The following is a 22,435-nucleotide window of genomic DNA, read 5'->3' on the forward strand; positions in this document are numbered from 1 at the left end:
TAATCAAATACATTTATAACATTATAAATAATCAAATACATTTATAACATTATAAATAATCAAATACATTTATAACATTATAAATAATAAAATACATTTATAACATTATAAATAATCAAATACATTTATAACATTATAAATAATCATATACATTTATAACATTATAAATAATCAAATACATTTATAACATAAATAATCAATTACACTTATAACATTATAAATAATCAATTACATTTATAACATTATAAATAATCAAATACATTTATAACATTATAAATAATCAAATACATTTATAACATTATAAATAATAAATACATTTATAACATTATAAATAATAAATACATTTATAACATTATAAATAATCAAATATATTTATAACATTATAAATAATCAAATACATTTATAACATCATAAATAATAAATACATTTATAACATCATAAATAATCAATACATTTATAACATTATAAATAATCAAATACATTTATAACATCATAAATAATAAATACATTTGTAACATTATAAATAATCAAATACATTTATAACATCATAAATAATAAATACATTTATAACATTATAAATAATCAAATACATGTATAGCATTATAAATAATCAAATACATTTATAACAGTATAATCAAATACATTCATAACATTATAAATAATAAAAAATATTTATATTTTAAATAATTAATTACACTTATAACATTATAAATAATCAATTACATTTATAACATTATAAATAATCAAATACATTTATAACATTATAAATAATCAAATACATTTATAACATTATAAATAATCAAATACATTTATAACATTATAAATAATCAAATACATTTACAGTGGTGCTTGAAAGTTTGTGAAGCCTTTAGAATTTTCTATATTTCTGCATAAATATGACCTAAAACATCATCAGATTTTCACACGAGTCCTAAAAGTAGATAAAGAGAACCCAGTTAAACTAATGAGACAAAAATATTGTACTTCGTCATTTATTGAGGAAAATGATCCAATATCACATATTTGTGAGTGGCAAAAGTATGTGAAACTTTGCTTTCAGTATCTGGTGTGACCCCCCTTTGCAGCAATAACTGCAACTAAACGTTTCCGGTAACTGTTGATCAGTCCTGCACACCGGCTTGGAGGAATTTTAGCCCATTCCTCCGTACAGAACAGCTTCAACTCTGGGATGTTGGTGGGTTTCCTCACATTAACTGCTCGCTTCAGTTCCTTCCACAACATTTCGATTGGATTAAGGTCAGGACTTTGACTTGGCCATTCCAAAACATTAACTTTATTCTTCTTTAACCATTCTTTGTAGAACGACTTGTGTGCTTAGGGTCGTTGTCTTGCTGCATGACCCACCTTCTCTTGAGATTCAGTTCATGGACAGATGTCCTGACATTTTCCTTTAGAATTCTCTGATAGAATTCAGAATTCATTGTTCCATCAGTGATGGCAAGCCGTCCTGGCCCAGATGCAGCAAAACAGGCCCAAACCATGATGCTACCACCACCATGTTTCACAGATGGCATAAGGTTCTTATACTGGAATGCAGTGTTTTCCTTTCTCCAACCATAACGCTTTTCATTTAAACCAAAAAGTTCTATTTTGGTCTCATTCGTCCACAAAACATTCTTCCAATAGCCTTCTGGCTTGTCCACATGATCTGTAGCAAACTGCAGACGAGCAGAAATGTTCTTTCTGGAGAGCAGTGGCTTTCTCCTTGCAACCCTGCCATGCACACCATTGTTGTTCAGTGTTCTCCTGATGGTGGACTCATGAACATTAACATTAGCCAATGTGAGAGAAGGCTTCAGTTGCTTAGAAGTTATCCTGGGGTCATTTGTGACCTCGCCGACTATTACACGCCTTGCTCTTGGAGTGATCTTTGTTGGTCGACCACTCCTGGGGAGGGTAACAATGGTCTTGAATTTCCTCCATTTGTACACAATCTGTCTGACTGTGGATTGGTGGAGTCCAAACTCTTTAGAGATGGTTTTGTAACCTTTTCCAGCCTGATGAGCATCAACAACTCTTTTTCTGAGGTCCTCAGAAATCTCCTTTGTTCGAGCCATGAACATGTGTTGTGAAGAGCAGTCTTTGATAGATCCCTGTTCTTTAAATAAAACAGGGTGCCCACTCACACCTGATTGTCATCCCATTGATTGAAAACACCTGACTCTAATTTCACCTTCAAATTAACTGCGAATCCTAGAGGTTCACATACTTTTGCCACTTACAAATATGTAATATTGGCTCATTTTCCTCAATAAATAAATGACCAAGTATAATATTTTTGTCTCATTTGTTTAACTGGGTTCTCTTTATCTATTTTAGGACTTGTGTGAAAATCTGATGATGTTTTAGGTCATATTTATGCAGAAATATATAAAATTCTAAAGGGTTCACAAACTTTCAAGCACCACAGTATAACATTATAAATAATCAAATACATTTATAACATTATAAATAATAATATACATTTATAACGTTATAAATAATAATATACATTTATAACGTTATAAATAATCAAATACATTTATAACGTTATAAATAATAAATACATTTATAACATTATAAATAATAATATAAATTTATAACGTTATAAATAATAATATACATTTATAACGTTATAAATAATCAAATACATTTATAACATTATAAAAAATCAAATACATTTATAACATTATAAATAATCAAATACATTTATAACATTATAAATAATAACATACATTTATAACATTATAAATAATAAATACATTTATAACATTATAAATAATAATATACATTTATAACATTATAAATAATCAAATACATTTATAACATTATAAATAATCAAATACATTTATAACATTATAAATAATAAATACATTTATAACATTATAAATAATCAAATACATTTATAACATTATAAATAATCAAATACATTTATAACATTATAAATAATAATATACATTTATAACATTATAAATAATCAAATACATTTATAACATTATAAATAATAATATACATTTACAACATTATAAATAATCAAATACATTTATAACATTATAAATAATAATATACATTTATAACATTATAAATAATCAAATACATTTATAACATTATAAATAATAATATACATTTATAACATTATAAATAATCAAATACATTTATAACATTATAAATAATAATATACATTTATAACATTATAAATAATAATATACATTTATAACTAGGGATGTAACGATTCACCAATACACAGTTAAAAATCGATGCATTTTTGCCACGATTTAAATCGGTAATTCAAGTAAAATGAATCGATATTAACTTTAAACAGCAAAGAGCACTTGCGCTAGCCACTTCGCCTGGTTGCCAAATCGGGCTTCATTCAAAATGGGTGAATATTCAAAGGTTGCGGTAGTGAGTTATGCCTGACTTGGCAACCCAGTCACTACACAGTTCTACAAAAAAGGCGACCAAAGGTGAAGATGTGGAACTTGAGGATGCCCCCTCCTCTTTCAAATCAGAAGTGTGGCAGCATTCTGGTCTCAAGACCGAAAATAAAAAAAAGATAATGGACAAAATAAAACAACCGGATACTGAACTACACAAATAGCACAACGAACATGATAAACATATAAAGCTCCGGTCACCCCGCATAAGCGAAAATCATTCATAAAAAGGCAAACCACCCTGACAAGCACGTTTACACAACCGCTCGCTGAGCAAAAGAGATTACGGGGTGCACTGGTATTTTCATGGCAAAAGATATGAGACCATTTTCAGTAGCTAAAAATGAGGGATTTTGATTGCTGGTTAACTCACTGGAGCCTAAATACTGCATTCCATCGCGCCCGCACTTTAGCCATACTGTAATGCCAGCACTTTACTTTACAGCACTTTACCAAGCTTGGAGGGAACACAGGCAAAACCTTAGTTTATTTATTTGAAATTTCTTTTTTTATTTGTATTATTTATTTAATGTGGGATTTGTTTTAAATGTTAATTTCAGTTTTTTTTAACACAATGTGAAATGTGAGGGTAAATGTGCATCATTTTGTTAAAAAAAAAAATCGGGAAAAAAATCGTAAAGTGAATCGTATCGCATCGTGGACTGAGTGTATCGTTACATCCCTATTTATAACATTATAAATAATCATATACATTTACAGTGGGGCCAAAAAGTATGTAGTCAGCCACTGATTGTGCAGGTTCTCCTACTTAGAAAGGTGAGAGAGGTCTGTAATTTTCATCATAGGTACACTTCAACTATGATAGACAAAATGAGAAAAAAAAATCGAGGAAATCACATTGTAGGATTTTTAAAGAATTTATTTGTAAAATATGGTGGAAAATAAGTATTTGGTCAATAACAAAAGTTCAACTCAATACTTTGTAACATAACCTTTGTTGGCAATGACAGAGGTCAAACGTTTCCTGTAAGTCTTCACCAGGTTTGCACACACTGTAGCTGGTATTTTGGCCCATTCCTCCATGCAGATCTTCTCTAGAGCAGTGATGTTTTGGGGCTGTCGCTGGGCAACACAGACACCACAAATTTTCTATGGGGTTGAGGTCTGGAGACTGGCTAGGCCACTCCAGGACCTTGAAATGCTTTTTACGGAGCCACTCCTTCGTTGCCCGAGCGGTGTGTTTGGGATCATTGTCATGCTGGAAGACCCAGCCACGTTTCATCTTCAATGCTCTCACTGATGAAAGGAGGTTTTGGCTTAAAATCTCACGATACATGGCCCCATTCATTCTGCCCTTAACACGGAACAGTCGTCCTGTCCCCTTTGCAGAAAAACAGCCCCAAAGCATGATGTTTCCACCCCCATGCTTCACAGTAGGTATGGTGTTTACTCAGCATTCTTCTTCCTCCAAACACGACAAGTTGAGTTTTTACCAAAAAGTTCCATTTTGGTTTCATCTGACCACATGATATTCTCCCAATCCTCTTCTGGATCATCCATATGCTCTCTGGCAAACTTCAGACGGGCCTGGCCTGGGGTACTGGCTTAAGCAGGGGGACACGCCTGGCACTGCAGGATTTGAGTCCCTCTCGGCGTAGTGTGTTACTGATGGTAGCCTTTGTTACTTTGGTCACAGCTCTCTGCAGGTCATTCATCAGGCCCCTCCGTGTAGTTCTGGGATTTTTGCTCACCGTTCTCATGATCATTTTGACCCCACGGGATGAGATCTTGACCCCAAGGGAGATTATCAATGGTCTTGTATGTCTTCCATTTTCTTACAATTGCTCCCACAGTTGATTTATTCACACCAACCTGCTTGCCTATTGTAGATTCACTCTTCCCAGCCTGGTGCAGGTCTACAATCAAATACATTTATAACATTGTAAATAATCAAATACATTTATAACATTATAAATAATAAATACTGTTAGTAATTGTTAATCTGAGATCTGATGCTAAAGTCCTGTAACGTGATTCATCCTGCATTCATCATTTCCTGCTCACACTGATCTGCATGAGCACAATACAAGCTTTCACTGTATGATGCTTCATCCCAGGTTCCTCTGATTCTATTCAATCCAAATCTTATTTTACTCAAGATAAAAAATATCTTACTGAGTTCATCTTTATCTTCAGGTTCTTCCTTCTTCACAGGCTTCATCTGGAAACCTCCACACTGTTGGTCCTCTGGGGTGAGGTGTTCCTCAGAGGTGACGTGTTCCACAGGGATCGAGGTTCCTTCACCTGAAATTTCTTTGTTTTGTGAAAGAAGAAAAATAAGTTTGTTATTGTTGGTAGTAACGACCAACTTCTTTATTAAGCACTTAAGTTAGAACTAACAGACACGTACTTCTATACTATCTGTCAAAAACACGACCTATAAACCTTTGTTCAAACAGGGTTTCAGCAGATTTAATAATAACAATACAACCTCAAATCAGAAAAAGTTGGGACAGTATAGAAAAAGCAAATAATAATATAAACACAGACTTTGACTTTTATTTGATGTCAGACAGGATGAAGCTGAGATGTTTCATCTTTTATCTGCTCAACTTCATTTCATTTATTAATAAACATCCATTCCTGCATTTCAGGCCTGCAACACTTTCTAAAAAAAGGAGAAGAGTTAAGATCTGGATGGAAGGTGCAGACTCATCTCTCCAGGACCATCAGCACAAACAATCACGTATATATTGAATATATCAGCTTATATACTCGACTTTATTTCTTCTCATTCATTACCCAATCATTCAGCCACTTGTATTCACCTGGCATTACTCTGTAATTATATACTAGTGTAAACACGGTACAGTCAGCATGATCTGTTTAATCTTCTTTATCTTCTGTCTCCTCATTTCACTCACCTGCTCACTTATGCACTAAATATACTAAAATATTACAAGACATTCAGACACGTTCAAATTAGGAGAAATGATTTTGCTCAAGTCTTACTGAGTTCATCTTTATCTTCAGGTTCTTCTTTCTTCACAGGCTTCATCTGGAAACCTCCACACTGTTGGTCCTCTGAGAAGAGCAGTTCCACAGAAGCCACAAGTTCTGCAGGGATTAAAGTGACTTCACCTGAAATTCATCAATATGAGAAGAAGAAACTCAACAACTGGAGGAAACTGAAGGTTGTGGGTTTGGTTCCTAATCATAAACAAATCCTAGTTAGATTCAAACTTAAATCCAGACACTGTACTGTACCATACTGTCTGGTGGAAAAGTGTCATCATCCTCTACGTATATTTACTTACAGAAGAAATCATCATCGTCATCCTCCTCCTTTTGTATTATTTTCTTCTGGAATTCTTCATATTGTAGATCCACGGGGGTGACGTCTCCCTCTTCTGCTGACTGCATTATTAAAGATCTAATAGACAGACAGACAGACTATTCAACTATAAACAAAGTTAACCTGTAAACAAAGTTCAACTATAAATATCAACAACAAACAAAATTCAACTGTAAACAAAGTTCAACTATAAACAAAGTTCAACTGTAAACAAAGTTCAACTATAAACAAAGTTCACATATAAACAAAGTTCAACTATAAACAAAGTTCACCTGTAAACAAAGTTTAACTATAAACAAATATCAACAATAAACAAAGTTCAGCTGTAAACAAAGTTTAACTATAAACAAATATCAACAATAAACAAAGTTCAACTATAAACAAAGTTCACATATAAACAAAGTTCAACTATAAACAAAGTTCACCTGTAAACAAAGTTTAACTATAAACAAATATCAACAATAAACAAAGTTCAACTATAAACAAATTTCAACTATAAACAAAGTTTAAAAATATGACGTGTTTATATAAAACTGTGAGATTTAATCATGAAGAAACTCAATCAGTTCCGATCAATTGATTCATTTTGCTGGATCGGTTCAAATGAATCGGTTCATAAGTACTGAATCTTGTGTGGTGCTAACAGTTAGCGGAGCAGCTAATAGTTTGTTTGTTTAAATAAAACTCCTCAAATCCTCACAGTGATGTTTTATTATAAACTCTAGTTTTATTATTAATTAGAATGTGGTTATAATGAAATATAAGGGTTATAATTAAATACATATTTTACTTACAGATGAGGCTCTACAGTACAAACACAGCAGCTTCTTGTTCTTCTTATGATGTTTAATGGCGGATGGCAGAACAACTTAAGACGCACCAGCGTCACCAACTGGACTGGAGTTGAACAGCAGCTTAGCAGTAAAACATCTCCATTAACACATCTGTATTAGGGGTGTGCGATACTGCAAAATTTGGTATCGATCCGATGTAGAGTAGAGCAGTGTATCATGATTTATGAGGTGAATGTATCATCAATTTGCTTTGACTAATAAATGATTTTGTGTTAGTTCATCATGTGCAGTGAAAACCCACTACAGTGTGTAGGTGAATAAAAAGTAATTTTATTAATGTAATAAACTTTAATGAAGTCTGGGCTTTTTGTTGAGAAACAATTATATAATAATAAACATAATTCCCACTCTTATTGTACACTCTGACTTTTTGTAAAATAAAGTACAGAGAAATATTAAAGAACGTCAATTCTTTTTTCATATAAAGTTTTTTGTTCATAAACAATAATATTATAAAACTAAATTAATTCCTTTCACTGCACTTCTTATCTGTCTTAAAACAAAGTACAGTACAACATTAAAACTGAAGAACACATGTTTAAAAACTGAATCTAAGGTATCAATCCCATCACTCTAGTATCGATCCGATTCCAATAACAACGTTGGTATCGATACTATCGATATTTGGATGGATCAGCCCACCACTATGTATCTCTCAGGTAGCTTTAGAGAGGACTACACTACAGACATCCCAAGTCTCCCAAAAGTTCCTGGAATCCCCCGCATATACATAGCGGCTCCCTGATTCCCACAAGTCAGATAAAATCTCCCGGAATCTAGAACGAGTGGCCAAGAGCGCACACACACACATACGAAGGCAACACAGACTTTTTTGATACGATTGCGTATTAAATCCGTTATACACTCTAGCGCTGATATACACTCTAGCGCACTGTGTAGGGAACATAAATCAATTGTCTAATATACTGTCTAGTGCACTAAGTAGGGAACATAAATCTATGATCAAATATACACTCTAGTGCACTAAGTAGGGAACATAAATCTATGATCAAATATACAATCTAGTGCACTATGTAGGGAACATAATTAATTATGTAATACACTTTCTAGTGCACTGTGTAGGGAAAATAAACCAATTGTCTAATTCACTGTCTAGTGCACTATGTAGGGAACATAAATCCGTTAACTAATACGCTACCTAAAGCATTATGTAATAAACATAAGTCTATTATCTAGTACACTATCTAGTGCACTAAGTAAAAAACATAAATTCTTTTTTAATATACAATCTAGTGCACTATGTAGGGAACATAAATCTATTATCTTGCACACTATCTGGTGCACTATGTAGTACACATTAATGTGTTTGTGACGCGAACAGTTAGTTTAGTAGCTCAGTTAGCAGCTCCTAAAAGTTCTGTTATCTCTCAGATCCTTTGCTGTGTGCGAGAGGTTTTTAGCTTTGTTTTTAGCTCCCTGAAATGAGTTTTTGTAACTTGGGATATCTGACATGTTAACTTCCATCTATCCATCCAGCTTAAATACCATAAACACCACATAAAAAACATGTGGAGCTAATGGTGTAATTATTAACCTTTGTGTTGAATTCTTCATTAAATAACATGTCTGCTGTGGTTCCATGGTGTAATGGTTAGCACTCTGGGCTCTGAATCCAGCGATCCGAGTTCAAGTCTCGGTGGAACCTGACTTTATTCAGGTAAAAACACTGTTATCAACGCTGAGAAGACAATAGTGTTTCATATATGACTGCTCTATGCCAAATTAGAACACAAAGCGGCAAGTCATTGTTTACAGCGCCAACTGCGTCCTGAACTTAGTGCAATTTTCCAACAGTGGAACGTTTTGTTGTGATTTTAATACTTGGGTGGCAATGTTTAACTAAAATTACTTTTATTTAGTGTTTAAAACTTCTAAATTACCTCAGTTTTGTCAATTGATTTCAGTCAGTTATATCAATCACATAAGTTTAAATCACCTGAGATGTTAAAGTAAAGTCAGAAGTTGTTTGTATTTTTCTTTTTGGCTTTATTTACTTAGTAAATGGTGAATCATTACATTTAGTTTTTGTGGTGTCATGGTGTAATGGTTAGCACTCTGGACTTTGAATCCAGCAATCTGAGTTCAAATCTCGGAGGAACCTTAACGCCTTTATTTGGGGCCCCGTGTTCCAAGGTTTAAAAACGTTAGCAGTTTCAGGATGGTAGCTTTCAGCGCATGTGCAAGTACAACAGAGCGCTTGTGGGGTGTAGACCACGATTACTTGTGCTAGTTGTGTCGACCAAGCAGATCACCATTCAGGAAGGTACATCAGTGCCAAAATACGAGCCAGTTTGTTCAGTAAAACTTTATAAGCCAACAGCAGCGAATAAACTTAAGAGTCACCTTAGATTACATGTTAACTTCCATCTATCCATCCAGCTTAAATACCATAAACACTACGTACACAAACATGTGGAGCTATTCTTACTACAGTAAAACACACTGAACTGACTTTTAAAGTGAAGTTCAAAATGTTGTACAGAGATCGTTCCCATCTAGTGGTGCTAGATAAATTACAGCTTGTTGCTTAGGTACAGATTTGTGACATTGATATTAAATTGTTGATGTTGTGTTTGTTGTTATTTTTTAACTGTTCATGTTTTTAAGTGTAAAACCATAAACAGCACCGTCTATAAATACATGAATCACCTTGTTCTTCCAACTTAGATTTTTGTTTACGTGAACAATGTCTGAAATTTGACGAGCTTGATTAGTTTGTAATATGTGTTAAGATGATGAATGAACCTAAACACTTGCTTTTTAATTTTAAGTTTTCATTTATTTATTTTAGTTTCAATACAACGTGACACCGGCAAGATAAAGAAAGCAAAAATAAAGTGTCCCAAGTGTTTTTGTAACATGTTGTAGACCTGCAATGGCGACTGTTTTTGGCATACAGGAAAGAAAAGGCAGAATGCAGGTGAAAATGTGTTATTTGGCAACCAGCACTGTGTAAATATTGGACAGAACACATGATGGGTTATTTTAACTTGTTGGGTTGTGCAGTTTAACCATTGTGCTGGATTAAATACATTTAAGAAAATACAGCATTAAAGCATAATCTCAATAAAATAGGCTACAATTTAACACTATAATATAATACAATACAGCGACAGTAAGTCTGTGTCTGTTTCTGTTACTTATTCTGAATTGTGTTTGTTTGTAAACTGTGAATTAGTTCTTAATCTGGTCGTGATGTTAGTGAATTAAACCTACATCTCTCTGATGCTCTGATCGATGAGCTGTCTGTTCTGACATGTTGCTTAAGCCCGGCTAGCTCAGTCGGTAGAGCATGAGACTCTTAATCTCAGGGTCGTAAGTTCGAGCCCCATGTTGGGCGAGTGTCTTCGTTTAACATCTACTGAAACCAAAAGAAAGTTCTTCCACTTTGTACAGTCGGTTTCCGGTGATTATCAGGAGAATATTCGTGCTTGTATTATTGTTGTTTACTGGATGTTATCAGTTACTTATTTCCACTATTCTGTGGAGCTACACATTGTTGTTGTGTCTCATATCCGTTTGATCAACAGGCAGGTTGGGCAATAAAAGGCACTCGTCCCTGGGTGGGCTTGAACCACCAACCTTTCGGTTAACAGCCGAACACGCTAACCAATTGCACCACAGAGACTCACGCACAGATGTTTCATTGGATGGTGCACACGAGTCACATGACTTGCTTACGTTTACAGAAGTGTAATTAAGTTTGGCAAATTGAAATAATGGCATGTTTCTGACCTGAATGTGAGGGGCATTAAAAAGATCTCACACTTGTCAGAGACAACGTTTTGGACGTTTGGATCCACACCTGGATTAAGCCAAGATTCTGTGATTATCATCATACACGTTTTCTGTATAGATGTTTGTGATGTTAAACTTAGTCTCAGTTCATCCATCATTTGAAAGTGACCTGACGTTCATGACAAACAGACTCGGTAGCGGTGGTCTGTAAGGAGCTCTTTAGCCTTGCTAAGATACCGGACCGGCATCTTCGTTTTTGTCGTCTCTCCCTCCATTGTCTTCATCGCCTTCTGTTGTGTGTGGTCTCAAGTTCGTCTCGGCTGTAGGAGAGGAGACTTAATGAGTGAATTCAGTTTAAATAATAATTTAAAAAACTTACCCATGATGATTTACCAGGTCGTTTGTTACAGTTTCCTTTCCAGTCGTACCTCCAGAAAAACCAAAACACTTAATCTGTAAAAGAAAGACACGTGCATGAATGTGATGAGGTTCTAAGATCTCTGAATATAATCCTGATCATTTCTAATGAACCCAAATGTAATTCATACTGCACATTCACTGCACTATACTGCACACCCAACATACTGACACTCACTGTTACCCTTATACTGCACCTCTATCTGTTACTGCACCACAGTCAGTATACATACTGTAACCAAACGTATTCAGACACTTTACACCACACACACCACACACACACACACACACACACACACACACACACACTCACACACTCAGTACCAGGGTGTTTCATGGTATGGGGGTGTGTCAGTACCAGGGTGTGTCATGGTATGGGGGGGTGTCAGTACCAGGGTGTGTCATGGTATGGGGGTGTGTCAGTACAAGGGTGTGTCATGGTATGGGGGTGTGTCAGTACCAGGGTGTGTCATGGCATAGGTTGTGTCAGTACCAGTACCAGGGTGTGTCATAGTATGGGGGTGTGTCAGTACCAGGGTGTGTCACACACACACTTATACCTAGGGTACCCCATTACCCCCAAGACATGAGGAGAACATGCAAACCCTTCAGAAGCCGTCCCACAGTGGAAATCAAGTCAGTATATGTGCAGTCACATAAATCCAGTCATGCCCATATATGGTAAAGGTAAATTCACTCTGCTCTCTTCGAACGCTGTGACATCACAATGTGGACCTGTGCTCTTCAGGAGCAGCATTTTGATTTTCTCCTCATTTACGATGGCTGCTTCTCTGAGAGAGGTTTCTGCGTGTGCTGTGTTGCGGGGCGCCTCCCCGGGCGTCCTCCGGGGGCGACCCGGGTCACGGGGGAGGTGCGGAGGCAGAGGAAGCGCTCCTGATGGAGGGGTTTCTGTTTAAGAGGACCAGGAGTGTGTTTAAAACCTGGAACAGGTCTGTAAACTGATGCTTAGTGTTTATATTAGGATTTATACACTCAATATTATATATATATATAAACGATGCGTTTGATCTCTGCAGGCGGTGGTTCATCATACACAACAATCAGCTTCTCTACAAGAAGAGCTTTAAGGTAGGTCACATGACTTTACATGATCTAAATCAGCTCTCTCCTGGACCCATAATGCACCCTCATCTTTTGGGCGCATCACAGCAGAGGTCGACTTCTGTGCCGGGCTGTGTCCCAAACCGCCCCGTCATGTTTAAGTCTGGGACGATTTCACCGGCGTTTTTATAATCGACTGTATAAATAAGAAGGTTTTACGTTCTATTCCCCCAGCGTGACTTCACGGTACTGGCGGAAGACCTGCAGCGCTGTTCGGTCCAGAGCTGCGAGGACGCCGGGCGACGCTTCTGCTTCCGGGTGGTCACGCACACAAGGTAAGTCCAGATCTATTATCATTAGAGATAGACAGACAGATGATCAATAGACAGACAGACAGGTAGATAGACAGACTATTTATCTATCTGTCTATCCATCTGTCTGTCTGAATGTCTGTCTATCTTTCTGTTTATCTATCTACTCAAACTGTCTATCTGTCTGCATCCTATATAATCTGTATCTATCACCGTGTGTGTACAGGAGCTGTACGTTCCAGGCCGACTGTGAGGCAGGTAGACGGGCGTGGATCAGCGCCATTCAGAACCTGACTGAGAGAGAAGAAGAAACAGTCGAGAGTGAGGTGAATTATCATTACCACTATACTCCGGGAGGGGAGGGGTTCAGTTCTCGTCTCTGTAACACCAGTTTAATCCGTCTAAATCAGCAGGAATCAGACGGGTACGAGAATGATTCAGAATCAGGGTCACACCCACTTTAATGATTAAAGCTAGCATGGCTGAGAGTCAGGTGAGCATGTTCTGTGTATCAGGACTTTCTAACCTGAGTAATTTAATCACTGAAAGTAAGAATACCACCCTGTTCTTCTACCATCTTTAATTCTGGCTTCATTTCACCTAATGAACGTGGCATCATCTTTATAAATGGTTACAATCAATTTTATCAATACAATTTTGTCAATTTTGTCAATAAAAAAGGGAACTGCTGTGTAATTTAGTAAATTCTTGCACTGCACATGGCAGAGGACTAAAAGAAATTAAGACCATGTAGAATAAAAGTATTAGGAAAGTATGAGGTTAAAAGCATCAGCTTTTATTTATTCTTAAAAGAAAAATACATGAACCTCAGTCCTCTCACACGAAGATCTGTTCTGCTCATCAACAGTAAAGCTCTCCATCGTTTCTGTGTGGCAGCTCCATAACTGAAGGGCTGTCAGTGTAGAATCGGGTATGTGGGTATATGCCCTGCCCTTGTACACTGGCCGGTTAGCTCAGTTGGTTAGTGCGTGGTGCTAATGACGCCAAGGTTGCCGGTTCGATCCCCGTATGGGCCACACCCATTTTTGGACTTAAACTAACAAACAAGTGAGGTCAATAGTACCTGCTAGTTAGAGAAGGCCAGAGAAGGCTGGCCAAAAGTGACCAAACCCCTGGCCCTTTTGCTCAATTAGTTAGGTAAAGATTAAAACAGACAAGGGTGAAAGCAGGTTAAAAGCTTGTTAACTGAGTGTTTAATGTATTTTCCTGCACATGGTTCTGCTTCTCTTTTTGCAAAGACTCTCGTACCCGTTGGAGGTTTACCCTGAGAAGCACAAGTCGGGGATTTAGCTCAGTGGTAGAGCGCATGCTTTGCATGTATGAGATCCTGGGTTCAAGCCCCAGCATCTCCAGTCAAAAGCGTTTTACCATGTCTTGCCTCGTGGTCTTATTCTCTACAATAGAGCTATCGAGCCACAGCAATCCTGCTGTGTCACAAAAGGGGATGTAGCTCAGTGGTAGAGTGCATGCTTTGCGTGTATGAGGTCCAGGGTTCAATCCCCTGCATCCTGTTGTTACTTTTGCACAGGGACATTTTTCAGTGTGTGACCTTTCTTTGCTGTGCTACCACTGCCATGGGCAAGGCGTGGCTCTCGTAAACCAAAGCTCACGGCTCATTCCCAGAGTGTGTCTTATTCGTACTTTGTTTTTAATGTCACAGACAAAACGCTCCTTAAAACATACACTTGGCCGTTAAAGACCCAATCACAAGTTTTTTCTTTTGTAAACTTCACCTGACTGAAACGGCTATAGGACAGCACAAGAGAATTTAATACATCAAAGCTGTAATTGCACAGCAGCATCTTACTGCTACACAGGGATTGTAACTCAGATTAAGCCATTTAAATATCCGGGTAGTTGTTTCAGACCCTGTTAGAACATCAAGTTCTTTTGAAGAAAATCTTGCTGCTCAGATCTTCTACTCCAGTGTCGTTTACTGAATATGAGAAAACAAGCCTTTGAATTCTTAAGTGTACACTGGGAGAGACTTAAACACACACACACACTTATAATGAGTCTTCCAATTTATTAGGTATATGAAGCAGGCTTATTTAGTCTGTGTCTGCGTGAGAAATGTGAGCCTATGCCTAAACTTAGTTGAATTTTAATGGTGAGATAGCCCAAAGCTAAGTTAATGGTTAGGGAGCTGGGATTAGAGAACACACAAAAAACCTATATAAATACTGTAGGTGCTATGGTTAAAGGCTAAGCACCACCTAATATTGAAGTTTTAAACACATACAGTGTATCACAAAAGTGAGTACACCCCTCACATTTCTGCAAATATTTTATTATATCTTTTCATGGGACAACACTATAGAAATAAAACTTGAATATAACTTAGAGTAGTCAGTGTACAACTTGTATAGCAGTGTAGATTTACTGTCTTCTGAAAATAACTCAACACACAGCCATTAATGTCTAAATAGCTGCAACATAAGTGAGTACACCCCACAGTGAACATGTCCAAATTGTGCCCAAAGTGTCAATATTTTGTGTGACCACCATTATTATCCAGCACTGCCTTAACCCTCCTGGGCATGGAATTCACCAGAGCTGCACAGGTTGCTACTGGAATCCTCTTCCACTCCTCCATGATGACATCACGGAGCTGGTGGATCTTAGACACCATGATTCCCTCCAGTTTTCGAAGGGAGGGGATCATGCTCTGTTTCAGAATGTCACAGTACATGTTGGAATTCATGTTTCCCTCAATGAACTGCAGCTCCCCAGTGCCAGCAACACTCATGCAGCCCAAGACCATGATGCTACCACCACCATGCTTGACTGTAGGCAAGATACAGTTGTCTTGGTACTTCTCACCAGGGCGCCGCCACACATGCTGGACACCATCTGAGCCAAACAAGCTTATCTTGGTCTCGTCAGACCACATGGCATTCCAGTAATCCATGTTCTTGGACTGCTTGTCTTCAGCAAACTGTTTGCGGGCTTTCTTGTGCGTCAGCTTCCTTCTGGGATGACGTCCATGCAGACCGAGTTGATGCAGTGTGCGGTGTATGGTCTGAGCACTGACAGGCTGACCTCCCACGTCTTCAACCTCTGCAGCAATGCTGGCAGCACTCATGTGTCTATTTTTTAAAGCCAACCTCTGGATATGACGCCGAACACGTGGACTCAACTTCTTTGGTCGACCCTGGCGAAGCCTGTTCCGAGTGGAACCTGTCCTGGAAAACCGCTGTATGACCTTGGCCACCATGCTGTAGCTCAGTTTCAGGGTGTTAGCAATCTTCTTATAGCCCAGGCCATCTTTGTGGAGAGCAACAATTCTATTTCTCACATCCTCAGAGAGTTCTTTGCCATGAGGTGCCATGTTGAATATCCAGTGGCCAGTATGAGAGAATTGTACCCAAAACACCAAATTTAACAGCCATGCTCCCCATTTACACCTGGGACCTTGACACATGACACCAGGGAGGGACAACGACACATTTGGGCACAATTTGGACATGTTCACTGTGGGGTGTACTCACTTATGTTGCCAGCTATTTAGACATTAATGGCTGTGTGTTGAGTTATTTTCAGAAGACAGTAAATCTACACTGCTGTACAAGCTGTACACTGACTACTCTAAGTTATATCCAAGTTTCATGTCTATAGTGTTGTCCCATGAAAAGATATAATGAAATATTTGCAGAAATGTGAGGGGTGTACTCACTTTTGTGATACACTGTTAAATCTGCAATCCCTCACTTGACAGAGACTAGAGATTCTTGCTCCTGGTTCTGCTTCTCTTTTTGCAAAGACTCTCGTACTCGTTGGAGGTTTACAGTGGTGTATAGTAACGAAGTAATAATACTTCGTTACAGTACTTAAGTAGTTTTTTGGAGTATCTGTACTTTACTGGAGTATAAAAAAATTCGGCAACTTTCACTTTTACTCCACTACATTTCCTAAAGAAATTGTGTACTTTTACTCCGATACATTTGCTGTATGCGAATTTGTTACTCGTTATTACAAGATAAAACGACAAGAATTTTTTAGCTAAATAATGTGAGGTGTGACAGACTGCAGCAGGTTTGGCGAATCTGCGCTTGTAAATTACATCAGCGGTTAAACACATTAATGCGCAGATGCAAACGTTTTGTAAAAGCGCATCGTTCACTCAAAGATACGGAATAATCGGCATTTCAGAATCTCCCCGTCTAACACACTGATGTAAGTTAGGAATGATTAACAAAGTAAAGCCACAGCACCATTGTTTTTATTATTATTATTATTAGCATTAACATTGTTCAGATATTTAGCTACCGATTACATTCGAACCACAAATAAAACGTTTCACTACATTAGTTTGTAATTAATTCAGTGCAGACATGATGTGTCCCATCATTTTTAAAAACTCACCTACAGACAAATATTTCCTCAGATAACTTCTGTATCACTGTCAAGCTGGCGTTCTGCTTGTTACTCTTGGACTTTAAGAATGTGCTCAGCTTCCAGTTGTTACTTTTGCACAAGAACATTTTTTCAACTTTCTGCCAGCTACCTGGAGAGGTAAGGCGTCGGTCTCGTAAACCGAAGATCACGGGTTCAATCCCCGTTCGTGCCTTTAACATGCATGCTCTTGTTTTAAAACATGACCAATATGCTCTAGTTCACATTCCCTCTAGGCTAATTTAAGAAACACAACTTATTTCCTATTTTCCCTTGCAGGTCTTATTTACCACATTAATGCTGTGCTTCCACACCAGCACATTTCCTCTACATAGGGATGGCAGCTTAGAGGTACTGCATGCCGTGCCTGTATGAGCTCCAGAGTGTCACATCCCTTGAAATATCCAGGTACTTAGTCAGACTCAATCACAAGCCTGTTTTAAACTTCACCCAGCTGACTGAGCAAAGGTACAGGAGTTTCTATTGGCTTGCATGACATGATGGAGCTTGTTAACCGAGTGTTTAATGTCTTTTGTAGCCAACCGGTTGAGAGAGCCAGTTCTTAACCGCTACCACAGAAGACTATGCAAGTGTGCTGTTAAATCTGCAATCCCTCACTTGATAGAGGTTAGAGATTCTTGCTCCTCTTTCTGCTTCTCTTTTTGCAAAGACTCTCGTACCTGTTGGAGGTTTACCCTAAAAGCACAAGTAGGGGATGTAGCTCAATGGTAGAGCGTGTGCTTCGCATGTATAAGGTCCTGGGTTCAAGCCCCAGCATCTCCATTCAGTAGCTTTTTAATTAGGGACCATGTCTTTCCTGTCGGTCTTATTCTCTACAATAGCGCTATCGAGCCACAGCAATCCTGCCACGTTACAAAAGGGGATGTAGCTCAGTGGTAGAGTGCATGCTTTGCATGTATGAGGTCCAGGGTTCAATCCCCTGCATCCAGTTGTTACTTTTGCACAGGGACATATTTCAGTGTGTGACCTTTCTTTGCTGTGCTGCCATGGCCATGGGCTAAGGCGTCGCTCTCGTAAACCAAATCTCACAGCTCATTCACAGAGTGTGTCTTATTCGTGCTTTGTTTTTAATGTCACAGACAAAATGCTCCTTGAAACATACACTTGGCTATTAAAGACCCAATCACAAGTTTTTTTCTTTTGTAAACTTCACCTGACTGAAAGATCAACGGCTATAGGACAGCACAAGAGAACTTAATACATCAAAGCTGTAATTCCACAGCAGCATCTTACTGCTACACAGGGATTGTAGCTTAGATTAAACCGTTCAAATATCCGGGTGGTTGTTCCAGACCCTGTTAGAACATCAAGTTCTTTTGAAGAAAATCTTGCTGCTCAGATCTTCTACTCCAGTGTCGTTTACTGAATATGAGAAAACACTTATAATAAGTCTTCCAATTTATTAGGTATATAAGCAGGCTTATATAGTCTGTGTCTGCGTGAGAAATGTGAGCCTATGCCTAAACTTAGTTGAATTTTAATGGTGAGATAGCTCGAAACTAAGTTAATGGTTAGGGAGCTGGGATTAGAGAACACACAAAAAACCTATATAAATACAGTGGGGCCAAAAAGTATTTAGTCAGCCACTGATTGTGCAGGTTCTCCTGCTTAGAAAGATGAGAGAGGTCTGTAATTTTCATCATAGGTACACTTCAACTATGAGAGACAAAATGAGAAAAAAAACATCCAGGAAATCACATTGTAGGATTTTTAAAGAATTTATTTGTAAATTATGGTGGAAAATAAGTATTTGGTCAATAACAAAAGTTCAACTCAATACTTTGTAACATGACCTTTGTTGGCAATGACAGAGGTCAAACGTTTCCTGTAAGTCTTCACCAGGTTTGCACACACTGTAGCTGGTATTTTCGCCCATTCCTCCATGCAGATCTCCTCTAGAGCAGTGATGTTTTGGGGCTGTCGCTGGGCAACACGGACTCCACAAATTTTCTATGGGGTTGAGGTCTGGAGACTGGCTAGGCCACTCCAGGACCTTGAAATGCTTTTTACGGAGCCACTCCTTCGTTGCCCGAGCGGTGTGTTTGGGATCATTGTCATGCTGGAAGACCCAGCCACGTTCCATCTTCAATGCTCTCACTGATGGAAGGAGGTTTTGGCTTAAAATCTCACGATACATGGCCCCGTTCATTCTTCCCTTAACACGGATCAGTCGTCCTGTCCCCTTTGCAGAAAAACAGCCCCAAAGCATGATGTTTCCACCCCCATGCTTCACAGTAGGTATGGTGTTCTTGGGTTCTTCTTCTTCCTCCAAATACGACGAGTTGAATTTTTACCAAAAAGTTCCATTTTGGTTTCATCTGACCACATGATATTCTCCCAATCCTCTTCTGGATCATCCATAAGCTCTCTGGCAAACTTCAGACGGGCCTGGACATGTACTGGCTTGAGCAGGGGGACACGCCTGGCACTGCAGGATTGGAGTCCCTCTCGGTGTAGTGTGTTACTGATGGTAGCCTTTGTTACTTTGGTCCCAGCTCTCTGCAGGTCATTCATCAGGTCCCTCTGTGTAGTTCTGGGATTTTTGCTCACCGTTCTCATGATCATTTTGACCCCACGGGATGAGATCTTGACCCCAAGGGAGATTATCAATGGTCTTGTATGTCTTCCATTTTCTTACAATTGCTCCCACAGTTGATTTATTCACACCAACCTGCTTGCCTATTGTAGATTCACTCTTCCCAGCCTGGTGCAGGTCTTCCTGGTGTCCTTCGACAGCTCTTTGGTCTTGGCCATGGTTGAGTTTGGAGTCTGACTGTTTGAGGCTGTGGACAGGTGTCTTTTATACAGATAACGAGGTCAAACAGGTGCCATTAATACAGGTAATGAGTGGAGGACAGAAGAGCTTCTTAAAGAAGAAGTTACAGGTCTGTGAGAGCCAGAAATCTTGCTTGTTTGTGGGTGACCAAATACTTATTTTCCACCATAATTTACAAATAAATTCTTTAAAAATCCTACAATGTGATTTCCTGGATTTTTTTTTTCTCATTTTGTCTCTCATAGTTGAAGTGTACCTATGATGAAAATTACAGACCTCTCTCATCTTTCTAAGTAGGAGAACTTGCACAATCAGTGGCTGACTAAATACTTTTTGACCCCACTGTAGCTTTTTCTGTACATGCAGTAGTGGAGTATCATTTTAATTTCTCCTCTGAATGCGCTGGTGTTTTTTAAGACGACTTCAGTCACAGTAACTTCTGTGTGACCGTACTGGTGTCTATTAAAAATGCTGCTTCCAGTAAAATTTCATCCGCACTATAAGCAGCAATATGGGTCATCCTCTTATGTGAATGCGCTGGTGTGGTGTACTTAAAGAATATTCCTTTCACTAAAGTTCTCCTCAGACAAGGAACGGTGATATGACTTCTCTCCTGTGTGAATGCGCTGGTGTTGTTGGAGAACATAATATGCAATAAAATACTTCCCACACTCTTAACAGTGATGTAGTTTTTCTATGTGAATACGCTGATGCCGTTTGAGATTCTTTTCATGAGCAAAAATCTTTCCACTCTCTGAGCAGTGATACGGCTTCTCTCCTGTGTGAACACGCTGGTGTACTTTAAGGGCACTACTTTGAGTAAAACTCTTTCCACACTCCGTGCAGTTATACGGTGTCTTTCCTGTGTGAATACGCTGGTGGTTTAGCACTAGCTTGACTGAAAATCTGAGATTCTGAGGACAAACCCCTCCTTCTACACAACCATTAGAGCGCTATCTGTCCTCTTGTCATGCAAATGATTGCAGAGAACACACTATTCAACCCACCCCCAACGTTTATCCCAGCAAACCTGTGAGTTACCTTTTCCTAAGTAATTCCACTACAGGCAGGAAAGTCTCAATATGGCTAGATTACATGTGCCACAAAGGTGGTGGGAAACTAAGCCTTGTTATGGTCTGACCAAACTCTGAACTTTGAATTTGTGAACTTGAACTTGTGATGTACAGGAGAAAAATGTACACAGGACAAAACGTAAAGGGTTCTGAACATGTTTATTTAGCACAGGATGCGTTAGAGTTGATTTTCTGAAAACCCTGTTAATTTTTCCCATTGGAAATCGCGCTTAGACCCAGGTCTCCAAATATGGGCATAACGAGGACTACAGAATGACGCACGACTTCAGTGGTCTATTGATCTAAGAAAGCAATAAACTAAAAAAGCAAATAACTTATGAGTTTAATGCAAATAACTAATAAAGTATAACATTTCCTGTCACACTTGTTAGAGATCTCGGACTAACTACAGAATGTCTTTATTAATTTCTATATGAAATTGAGAAACCAAGGACACTAATTAGTGCATTTTTTCTAAGTAGAAGTTTTCTCTGTTCTTGCTTGATACCAAATTTTAGCAGCTTAACAGTCACACACAGCACACACCCTATATTTCTGCACTCTATTGTCTCTAAAGTCCCAATATGCGCCCCTGCATCAATGGTAAACCAGACCAATTGGCATTATCACCTTTTTGCACTCATGCATTTTATTCACAGATTTAAATATTACAAATCTTTAATGAGTTTAGTCCAAAAATGTTGGCCTGCTGCATATGTATTACACAGAAGTGCCATACCTGTTTACACATGTTTGTATGCCACCTAATATGAGCTCAAAACAGCTCTGATTTGCGAATACATCAGCATTACAAGACATCTGATATATCAGTCTGTTATCTGTTAGCAGGACATTACCAGCAGGAATTTCTACCTCTGTATGTTGTGAAATCAATTGCCGTATGGTGCATTCCAGTACCATGTATTAAACAGAAAAGCAATGCACACATTGTTTGAGCCATAAAGGTGTGTGTATAAATAAATATCTACACTG

At 38.0% G+C, this 22,435-nt stretch overlaps 5 non-coding genes across 5 annotated transcripts; all 5 read left to right on the plus strand.

The window, feature by feature from the left end:
- The first annotated feature begins 9,201 nt into the window (after window positions 1–9,201).
- On the plus strand, window positions 9,202–9,273 carry trnaq-cug (transfer RNA glutamine (anticodon CUG)). The gene has a single exon. It is a non-coding gene; the product is annotated as a tRNA-Gln (tRNA).
- Window positions 9,274–14,457: 5,184 nt separating this feature from the next.
- trnaa-ugc (transfer RNA alanine (anticodon UGC)) lies at window positions 14,458–14,529 on the plus strand. The gene has a single exon. It is a non-coding gene; the product is annotated as a tRNA-Ala (tRNA).
- An 88-nt stretch (window positions 14,530–14,617) lies between these two features.
- On the plus strand, window positions 14,618–14,689 carry trnaa-ugc (transfer RNA alanine (anticodon UGC)). Its single transcript has one exon. It is a non-coding gene; the product is annotated as a tRNA-Ala (tRNA).
- Window positions 14,690–18,283: 3,594 nt separating this feature from the next.
- trnaa-cgc (transfer RNA alanine (anticodon CGC)) lies at window positions 18,284–18,355 on the plus strand. Its single transcript has one exon. It is a non-coding gene; the product is annotated as a tRNA-Ala (tRNA).
- A 96-nt stretch (window positions 18,356–18,451) lies between these two features.
- Window positions 18,452–18,525, plus strand: trnaa-ugc (transfer RNA alanine (anticodon UGC)). The gene has a single exon. It is a non-coding gene; the product is annotated as a tRNA-Ala (tRNA).
- The last annotated feature ends 3,910 nt before the right edge of the window (window positions 18,526–22,435 follow it).

The sequence above is a fragment of the Trichomycterus rosablanca genome, chromosome 14 (assembly GCF_030014385.1).
Source record: "Trichomycterus rosablanca isolate fTriRos1 chromosome 14, fTriRos1.hap1, whole genome shotgun sequence".
Lineage (NCBI taxonomy): Eukaryota > Metazoa > Chordata > Actinopteri > Siluriformes > Trichomycteridae > Trichomycterus > Trichomycterus rosablanca.